Source organism: Chlorocebus sabaeus, chromosome 22 (assembly GCF_047675955.1).
Source record: "Chlorocebus sabaeus isolate Y175 chromosome 22, mChlSab1.0.hap1, whole genome shotgun sequence".
Taxonomy (NCBI): Eukaryota; Metazoa; Chordata; class Mammalia; order Primates; family Cercopithecidae; genus Chlorocebus; species Chlorocebus sabaeus.
In genome coordinates this window covers 21,515,636-21,524,183 of record NC_132925.1, presented here as the reverse complement: position 1 = coordinate 21,524,183, position 8,548 = coordinate 21,515,636, and the positions used below count along the sequence as shown (strand labels likewise).

General features: G+C 43.4%; 1 non-coding gene across 1 annotated transcript; it reads right to left on the bottom strand.

Annotated features, from left to right (window-relative positions):
- Positions 1-260: 260 nt before the first annotated feature.
- LOC119626011 (U6 spliceosomal RNA) lies at positions 261-364 on the bottom strand. The gene has a single exon (XR_005242220.1). It is a non-coding gene; the product is annotated as a U6 spliceosomal RNA (small nuclear RNA).
- Positions 365-8,548: the final 8,184 nt, after the last annotated feature.

Below are 8,548 nucleotides of genomic sequence, written 5' to 3'. Positions count from 1 at the left end.
GAACTTTGGGAGGCCAAGGCGGGCGGATCACGAGGTCAGGAGATCGAGACCATCCTGGCTAACACGGTGAAACCCCCTCTCTACTAAAAATACAAAAAATTAGCCGGGCGTGGTGGCGGCGCCTGTAGTCCCAGCTACTCGGGAGGCTGAGACAGGAGAATGGCGGGAACCCGGGGGGCGGAGCTTGCAGTGAGCCGAGATCACGCCACTGCACTCCAGCCTGGGCGACAGAGCGAGACTCCGTCTCAAAAAAAAAAAAAAAAAGCGTGGACTGTTTCATGAACATGCATGTCATCCTTGCTCTGCGGCCATGTCAATCTCTGTATACTTCCAATTTCAGTATATGTGTTGCCAAAGTGAGCACACAAAAAAATGCAGTATTATTAACTGTAGTCACTGTGCTGTACACTAGTTCCCTGAACATATTCATCTTACAACTGAAAGTTTGTACTCTTCGACCAGCATCTCCCCATTTCCCCCATGCTTCAGCCCCTGACCACCAACCATCATTCTACTCTCCGCTTCTTTTTTTTTTTTTTTTTTTTTTGAGCCGGAGTCTAGCTCTGTCCACCCAGGCTGGAGTGCAGTGGTACAATTTCGGCTCACCATAACCTCCGCCTCCCGGGTTCAAGCGATTCTCCTGCCTCAGCCTCCTGAGTAGCTGGGATTACAGGCGCCTGCCACCACACCCAGGTAATTTTTGTATTTTTAGTAGAGACAGGGTTTCACTGTGTTGGTCAGGCTGGTCTCAAACTCCTGACCTCATGATCCGCCCACCTCGGCCTCCCAAAGTGCTGGGATTATAAGTGTGAGCCACTGCGACTGGCCTACTCTCTGCTTCTGAGAATGACTTTTGTAGATTCCCCATATACGCATATAGTATTTGTCTTTCTATGTCCGGCTTATTTCACTTAGTGTAATATCCTTCAGGTTCATGCATGATATTCCATTGTATATACCACATTTCTTTCTCCATTCATCAGTCCAACATATCTCCGCTATATGCTCTATGTAGCATATATATCTTTGCTATAGTCAAGATACTCTGTATCTTGAAAATGCTGCAATAAACATGAAAATGCAGATATCTCTTTGAGATACTGGTTTTATTTCCTTTGGATGTATATCCAGAAGTGGGTTTGCTGGATCATATTATGGTTATATTTTTAAATATAAAACTATTTTTTATTTTTACTTATCTATTTTTTGAGATGGAGTTTCACTCTTGTCGCCCAGACTGGAGTGCAGTGGCACAATCTCGGCTCACCATAACCTCCACCTCCCGGTTTCAAGCCATTCTCCTGCCTCAGCCTCCTGACTAGCTGGGATTACAGGCATGCTCCACCACGCCCAGCTACTTTTGTATTTTTAGTAGAGACGGGGGTTTCTCCATGTTGGTCAGGCTGGTCTCGAACTCCCGACCTCAGGTGATCCGCCCGCCTCGGCCTCCCGAGGTGCTGGGATTACAGGCGTGAGCCACCACGCCCAGCGTAAAAGTATTTTTAAAATACGTTGGAATAACATAGACTTATAGTATGAAGAATGAGGAGCTCCACTGACTTGTTCCTCAAGGTACCTGGCAAAAATTATATAAAAAACAAAAACAAACCCCAACCATTTAAAGCCTGTGATCATCAGCCTAAGGGCAAACAGCAAAAGAAGAAACAAGACAACCTGTGAAAACTCATTAAGAAAGGCAAGGGTCTGTGGTATTTTAATCAAGATCACTCCTCCCTCTCCATCTGAACTCAGTGAGGTGCAGACTCCACTCCAGACTGCTATATCCTAAAACACAGGGCTCCCTCTCCCACCAGCTCCCAGGTGGAGGGCTGTCTTCCCAGGAGAATCGGGATGTCAGTATTTTATTTTATTTATTTTATTTACTATTTTATCGTGACAGGGTCTCACTGTGTTGCCCAGGCTGGTCCTGAACTCCTGGGCAACACGGTGTTACACGGAGTTACAGGCCGGGCAAGGTCACTCACACCTGTAATCCCAGCACTTGGGGAAGCCGAGGAGGGCAGATGACCTGAGGCCAGTCTGGCCAACATGGCGAAAACCTGTCTCTAGTAAAAATACAAAAATTAACTGGGCATGGTGGTGGGCGCCTGTAATCCCAGCTACTTGGGAGGCTGAGGCAGGAGAATTGCTTGAACCGAGGAGGTGGAGGTTGCAGTGAGCTGAGATTGCATTCCAGCCTGGGCGACAGAGCAAGACTGTCTCAAAAAAAAAAAAAAAAAAAAAGAAAAAGAAAAAAAGAGAAAGTGTTGGTATTACAGGTGTGAGCCACTGCACCAGGCAAGAATGTCAGTATTTCTTATCCTGCCCCCTCCAGCTACCTGTTGCTGAGACTAAGTCCTGGGTATGCATAGTTAAGGGTTTTTTTTTCCCCCCACCCAACCCCCACTTGTAGAATGGAAGTTCCACCTTGGACAAAGTGTGATGAGAGAACTGAGACCTCTTTAAGCTCGTGAAGTGGCGGTTCCACACCAGGAGAGGAAAACAAAGAGGACCTCAGGCTGCTGCATCTTATGCTTAGCTTGCAAAGCAAGACTGTCACTCAGAAATTCACTATTGTCCCCACCTCCACCTCCAGAATCCTGGCTCAGATATTTTGCCTGAAGAGAGGAGCAGGCTGTAAAACAGCGAGATTCTAATCTCCTCCCAAAGGACTAACTTTAATTTTTTTTTTTTAACTGTTTGGACATATTTAAATGTAAAGACTAAAAAAATGCAAACAAGAAAAAAAAAGAAAAAAGAAAAAAATGTATATAAATCTAAGGACACACCCAAGCATGATGGAGATTCAGGTGAAAGGTACTTGGGAGGAAATTCAAGTTACAGGATAAACTGTAGACCTGATTGTTTGTAGGAGAGAACTAGGGAATAATACTGGAAGAAGTGGCCAGGCACAGTGGCTCATCCCTGTAATCTCTGCAGGTGGCCAAGGCGGGTGGATCACCTGAGGTCAGGAGTTCGAGGCCAGGCTGGCCAACATGGTGAAACCCCGTCTCTACTAAAAATACAAAATTTAGCTGGGCATGGTGGCCCGCACCTGTAATCCCAGCTATTCGGGAGGTTGAGGCAGGAGAATCACTTGAACCCAGGAGGCAGAGGTTGCAGTGAGCTGAGATTGCACCACTGCACTCCAGCCTGAGCCATGGAATGAGACTCCATCTGAAACACAAAACAAAACAAAAACCTAGAAGAAGCCCTCCCAGAATCAGAACAAACGTCAAACACTGATCTCAGAAACTCTCCATGAATTAGTTTGTAGAGCAATTTGTTTATGCCCTTAGTATTATTCAAAACAACTGAGCAATTAGCCATCGATGAGAGGAGTTTAACAGCTAGGGGTGATCAGGGAAAAGGGAAGACGGTTTCCGGAAATCACTATCATCTCAAGTTGACTGTGAGCATACTCAGTGCTGCACCTTAGACTGTGGAAGGGGAAACAGACTTCACTAAAATAACACAGCCAGTCACTAGACACATAAACAAGCAAATAAAGATAACCAGACCTCGGAGGGAGAAAGATAGGGGACCAGTACTCAGAGTTGCTACAATAAATACTGTATTATCTAAAATGTCCAGTTTCTAATAAAAATTAAAGACATGCAAAGAAGCATGTCTTATATAAACATACACAATTTAGGCTACACTAAATTTATTTATTTATGTATTTTTTAATAAATAGAGATGGTGTCTCACTATATCACCCAGGCTGATCTTGAACTACTGGCCTCAAGCAATCCTCCTGCCTCAGCTTCCCAAAGTGCTAATATTACAGGTGTGAGCCACCACACCAAGCCTTCACTAATTTATTAAGAATTGCTTTTCTTCAATAATAAACTTAGCCTACTACACTGTTTTTACTTTATAAACTAATTTTTTAAACGTTTAAATTTTTTGTAATAACACTTAGGTTAAAACATAAACACATTATACAACTGTATAAAAATATTTTCCTTCTTTATATCCTTATTCTACAAGTTTTTTCCTATTTTTAAAATTTTATATTTTTCTTTGTTTTAAACTTTTTTTGGTTAAAAATTAAGACACAGGCCAGGCACAGTAGCTCAAGCCTGTAATCCCAGCACTTTGGGAGGCTGAGGTGGGCGGATTGCAAGGTTAAGAGATCGAGACCATCCTGGCCAACATGGTGAAACTCTGTCTCTATTAAAAACACAAAAATTAGCTGGGTGTGGTGGTACGCACCTGTAGTCTCAGCTACTCAGGAGGTTGGGGCAGGAGAATTGCTGGAACCCGGGAGGCGGAGGTTGCAGTGAGCCAAGATAGCGCCACTGCACTCCAGCCTGGGCAGCTGAGCGAGACTCCATCTCAAAACAAAAACTAAGACATGGCCAGGCACGGTGGCTCACGCCTGTAATTCCAGCACTTTGGGAGGCCAAGGTGGGTGGATCATGAGGTCAGGAGGTTGAGACCAGCCTGGCCAACATAGTGAAACCCTGTCTCTACTAAAAAAAACACAAAAAATTAGCCAGGTGTGGTGATGGGCAACTGTAATCCCAGGTATTCAGGAGGCTGAGACAGGAGAATCGCTTGAACCCTGGAGGCAGATGTTGCAGTGAGCTGAGATTGCGCCACTGCACTCCAGCCTGGGCAACGGTTTGAGACTGTCTCAAAAAAAACCAAAAAACAAAAAACTAAGACGCGAACACACTGATTAGCTTGGGCCAACATGGGATCAAGATCATCAACATCACTCTCTTCCATCTCCACATACTTTCTCACTGGAAGGTTTTCAGGGATAATAACAGGCATGGAGCTATCATCTCCTATGATAAAAAAAAAATGCCTTCTGAAATACTTCCTGAAGGACCTACCTGAGGCTGGTATTATAATTAATTTTTTTAATAAGTGGGAGTACACTCTAAAACAACAATAAAAAGAATAGTGTGGTAAATAAATAAGCTACCAATATAGTCATTTATTATCAAGTATGAACTATACATAATTGTATTGCTATAATTTTTTTTTTTATTTGAGACAGTCTCGCTCTGTTGCCCAGGCTGGAGTGCAGTGGCGTGATCTCGGCTCACTGCAAGCTCCTCCTCCCTGGTTCTGGCCATTCTCCTGCCTCAGCCTCCCGAGTAGCTGGGACTACAGGCACCTGCCACCACACCTGGCTAATTTTTTGTATTTTTAGTAAAGACAGGGTTTCACCGTGTTAGCAGGGTGGTCTCGATCTCCTGACCTCGTGATCTGCCCACCTCGGCCTCCCAAAGTGTTGGGATTACAGGTGTGAGCCACTGGGCCTGGCCAGTTTTTTTTTTTTTTTTTCTTTTTTCTTTTTCTTTTTGAGAAAGAGTCTCGCTCTGCCACCCAGGCTGGGGTGCAGTGGCATGATCTGAGCTCACTTCTTGGGTTCAAGTGATTCTCCTGCCTCAGTCTTCCGAGTAGCTGGGATTACAAGCGCCCACCACCATGCCCAGCTAATTTTTTTTTTTTTGTATTATTATTCTTTTTTTTGAGACAGAGTCTTGCTCTGTTCCCCAGGCTAGAGTGCAGTGGCACGATCTCAGTTCACTGCAACCTCCACCTCCCAGGTTCAAGCGATTCTCCTGCCTTAGCCTCTCAAGTAGCTGGGATTACAGGCACCTGCCACAGTGCCCAGTTAATTTTTTTTTGGTATTTTTAGTAGAGATGGAGTTTCACCATCTTGGCCAGTCTGGTCTCGAACTTCTGACCTCTTGAGCCACCTCCATCAGCCTCCCAAAGTGCTGGGATTACAGGTGTGAGCCACCGCACCTAGCCTGTATTGCTATACGTTTATAGGTGTGACAGTGCAGCATACACTAGCATCAGCACAAACGTGAATAATTCACTGTGCTATGACATTACAATGACTGTGATATCACTGGGTGCTAGACATTTTTCAACTCCATTATAATCTTATGAGACCACCATCATTTATGTGGCCCATTGTTGGCCAACATGTCATTATGCAGCACACGATTGTATGTGCATAACAAGAATACCAGAGGGAGGGGAGAGAAAGAGGCAGAAAAATATATTTGTAAAAATAATAACTGAAAACTTTCAAATGTATTTAAAAATAACAACATACATCCAAAAACTCAACAAACTCCAAAAAGGATAAACACAAATAAATGCCAGAAGACATCATAGTAAAAATGCTGAAATGCAAAGATAAGAATCAAATTCTAGGCCAGGCACAGTGGCTCACGTCTGTAATCCCAGCACCTTGGGAGGCCAAGGCGGGCAGATCACGAGGTCAGGAGATCGAGACCATCCTGGCTAACACGGTGAAACCCCATCTCTATTAAAAACACAAAAAATTAGCCAGGTGTGGAGGCACACGCCTGTAGTCCCAGCTACACGGGGCGCTGAGGCTGGAGAGTGGTGTGAACCCAGGTGGTGGAGCTTGCAGTGGGTTGAGATTGCGCCACTGCACTCCAGCCTGGGTGACAGAGTGGGACTCGGTCTTAAAAAAAAAAAAAAAAAAAAAAAAGATGAGAATCAAATTCTAAAAGAAGCAACAGAAAGACAAGTCATCACTTACAGGGAAATCCCAATAAGATTAACAGATGGCTTCTCAGGAGAAACAATGAAGGGCAGAAAGTAGTGGGATTACATATTCAAAATGCTCAAAGGATAAAACAAAACAATGTCTACCAAAAGTCCTATATCCAGCAAGGTATTTTTTGAAAATAAGATAGCATAAAGACTACCAGATAGACAAATGCTGTGAAAAATTGTTAGCAGATCTGTGTTAACGAAATACTAAAAGAAATTCTTCAGGCTGAAAGCAATCAACACAGATGATTATTCAAATCCACGCTTTAAAAAAAGCACAGGTAAAAGTAATAATGAAATTATGACAGACAGGTTAAATGTATAATCATTCTTTCTTAACTAATTTAACATGCATTGTATAAAATATGTATATAATGTGTAGGTGAGCCAGTAATACATAGAATGTAATATGTGTAATATAATAACTACACAAAGAGGTTAGTGACAGCAAAGCTATATTGGGCTAAGGAAATGGTAATGGTAAAGTAATAATTATAATAATATATTTTTGGGGTCATATCATTAATAGATATGTTTAATAATAATACTACAGGTCAGGTGCAGTGACTCATGCCTGTAATCCCAGCACTTTTGGAGACTGAGGTGGGTGGATCACCTGAGGTCCAGGGTTTGAGACCAGCCTGGCCAATACGGTGAAACCCCATCTCTACTAAAAATACAAAAATTAGCCAGGTGTGGTGGTGGGTGCTTGTTACTTAGCCTCAGTTACACCAGAGGCTAAGGCAGGAGAATTGCTGCCTTAGAATTGTTGAAGCAATTCTTGAACCCAGGAGGCAGAGGTTGTAGAGAATGAAGATCGCACCAATGCACTCCAGTCTGGGTGACAGAGCGAAACTCTGTCTCAAAGTAATAATAGTAATAATAATACAAAAATGAGGAAAAGGGAATAGAGCTATAGGAAAAATAACCTTTCTATATATAAAAAATTAAGTATAAATCTGCTTAAAAAAGTACAGATCTGCTAAAAAAAGTATAAATCTGACACTGATTTTGATCAGAAGGTTGCATGTTCATGTTATGTTGGGGTTAAAAAAAATTATGGTAGACCAAGCCAGGCGTGGTAGCTCACGCCTGTAATTCCAGCACTTTGGGAGGCTGAGGCAGGTGGATCACAAGGTCAGGAGATCAAGACCATCTTGGCCAACACGGTGAAACCCTGTCTCTACTAAAAATACAAAAAATTAGCCGGGTGTGGTGGCGGGCGCCTGTAGTCCCAGCTACTCGGGAGGCTGAGGTAGGAGAATGGTGTGAATCCAAGAGGCAGAGCTTGCAGTGAGCTGAGATCCCACCACTGCACTTCAGCCTGGGTGACAGAGTGAAACTCCATCTCAAAAAAAAAAACTTCAAATATTTGAAGAAAGCCATTAAGTAGAAGTGAGATTACATTTTTTTCCTTTACAGTCTAAATCCCTATGTAGGGTTAATGGACAGAAGACACTAGTAAAAGAATACCTTCTAGGCTGGGCGTGGTGGCTCATGCCTATAATCCCAGGACTTTGAGAGGCTAAGGCAGGTGGATCACTGGAGGTCAGGAGTTCGAGACTAGTCTGACCAATATGGTGAAACCCTGTCTCTATTAAAAGTACAAAAATTAGCCGGGCATGGTAGCATGCACCTGTAGTCCCAGCTACTTGGGAAGCTGAGACATGAGAATTGGTTGAACCCGGGAGGCAGAGGTTACAGTGAACCGAGATCGTGCCACTGCACTCCAGCCTGGGCAACAGAGTGAGACTGTCTCAAAAAAAAAAAGAACTTTCTAATATTTAGTGATTGTCAAAGAAAAGCTTTGGCAAGATTATCTAAAGCAAAGGACAGACAATCCTTTGGCACTGCAAGAGGATTAAGTCTTGATTTTCTAAAGGACAGGACAGACAATCCTTTGGCACTGGAGCAGGATTATGTCGTCTTCAGTCTGAGATTCTGTAATGCTATAGAACTCGGTGCTGAGCTAGGTAGACACCAGTAA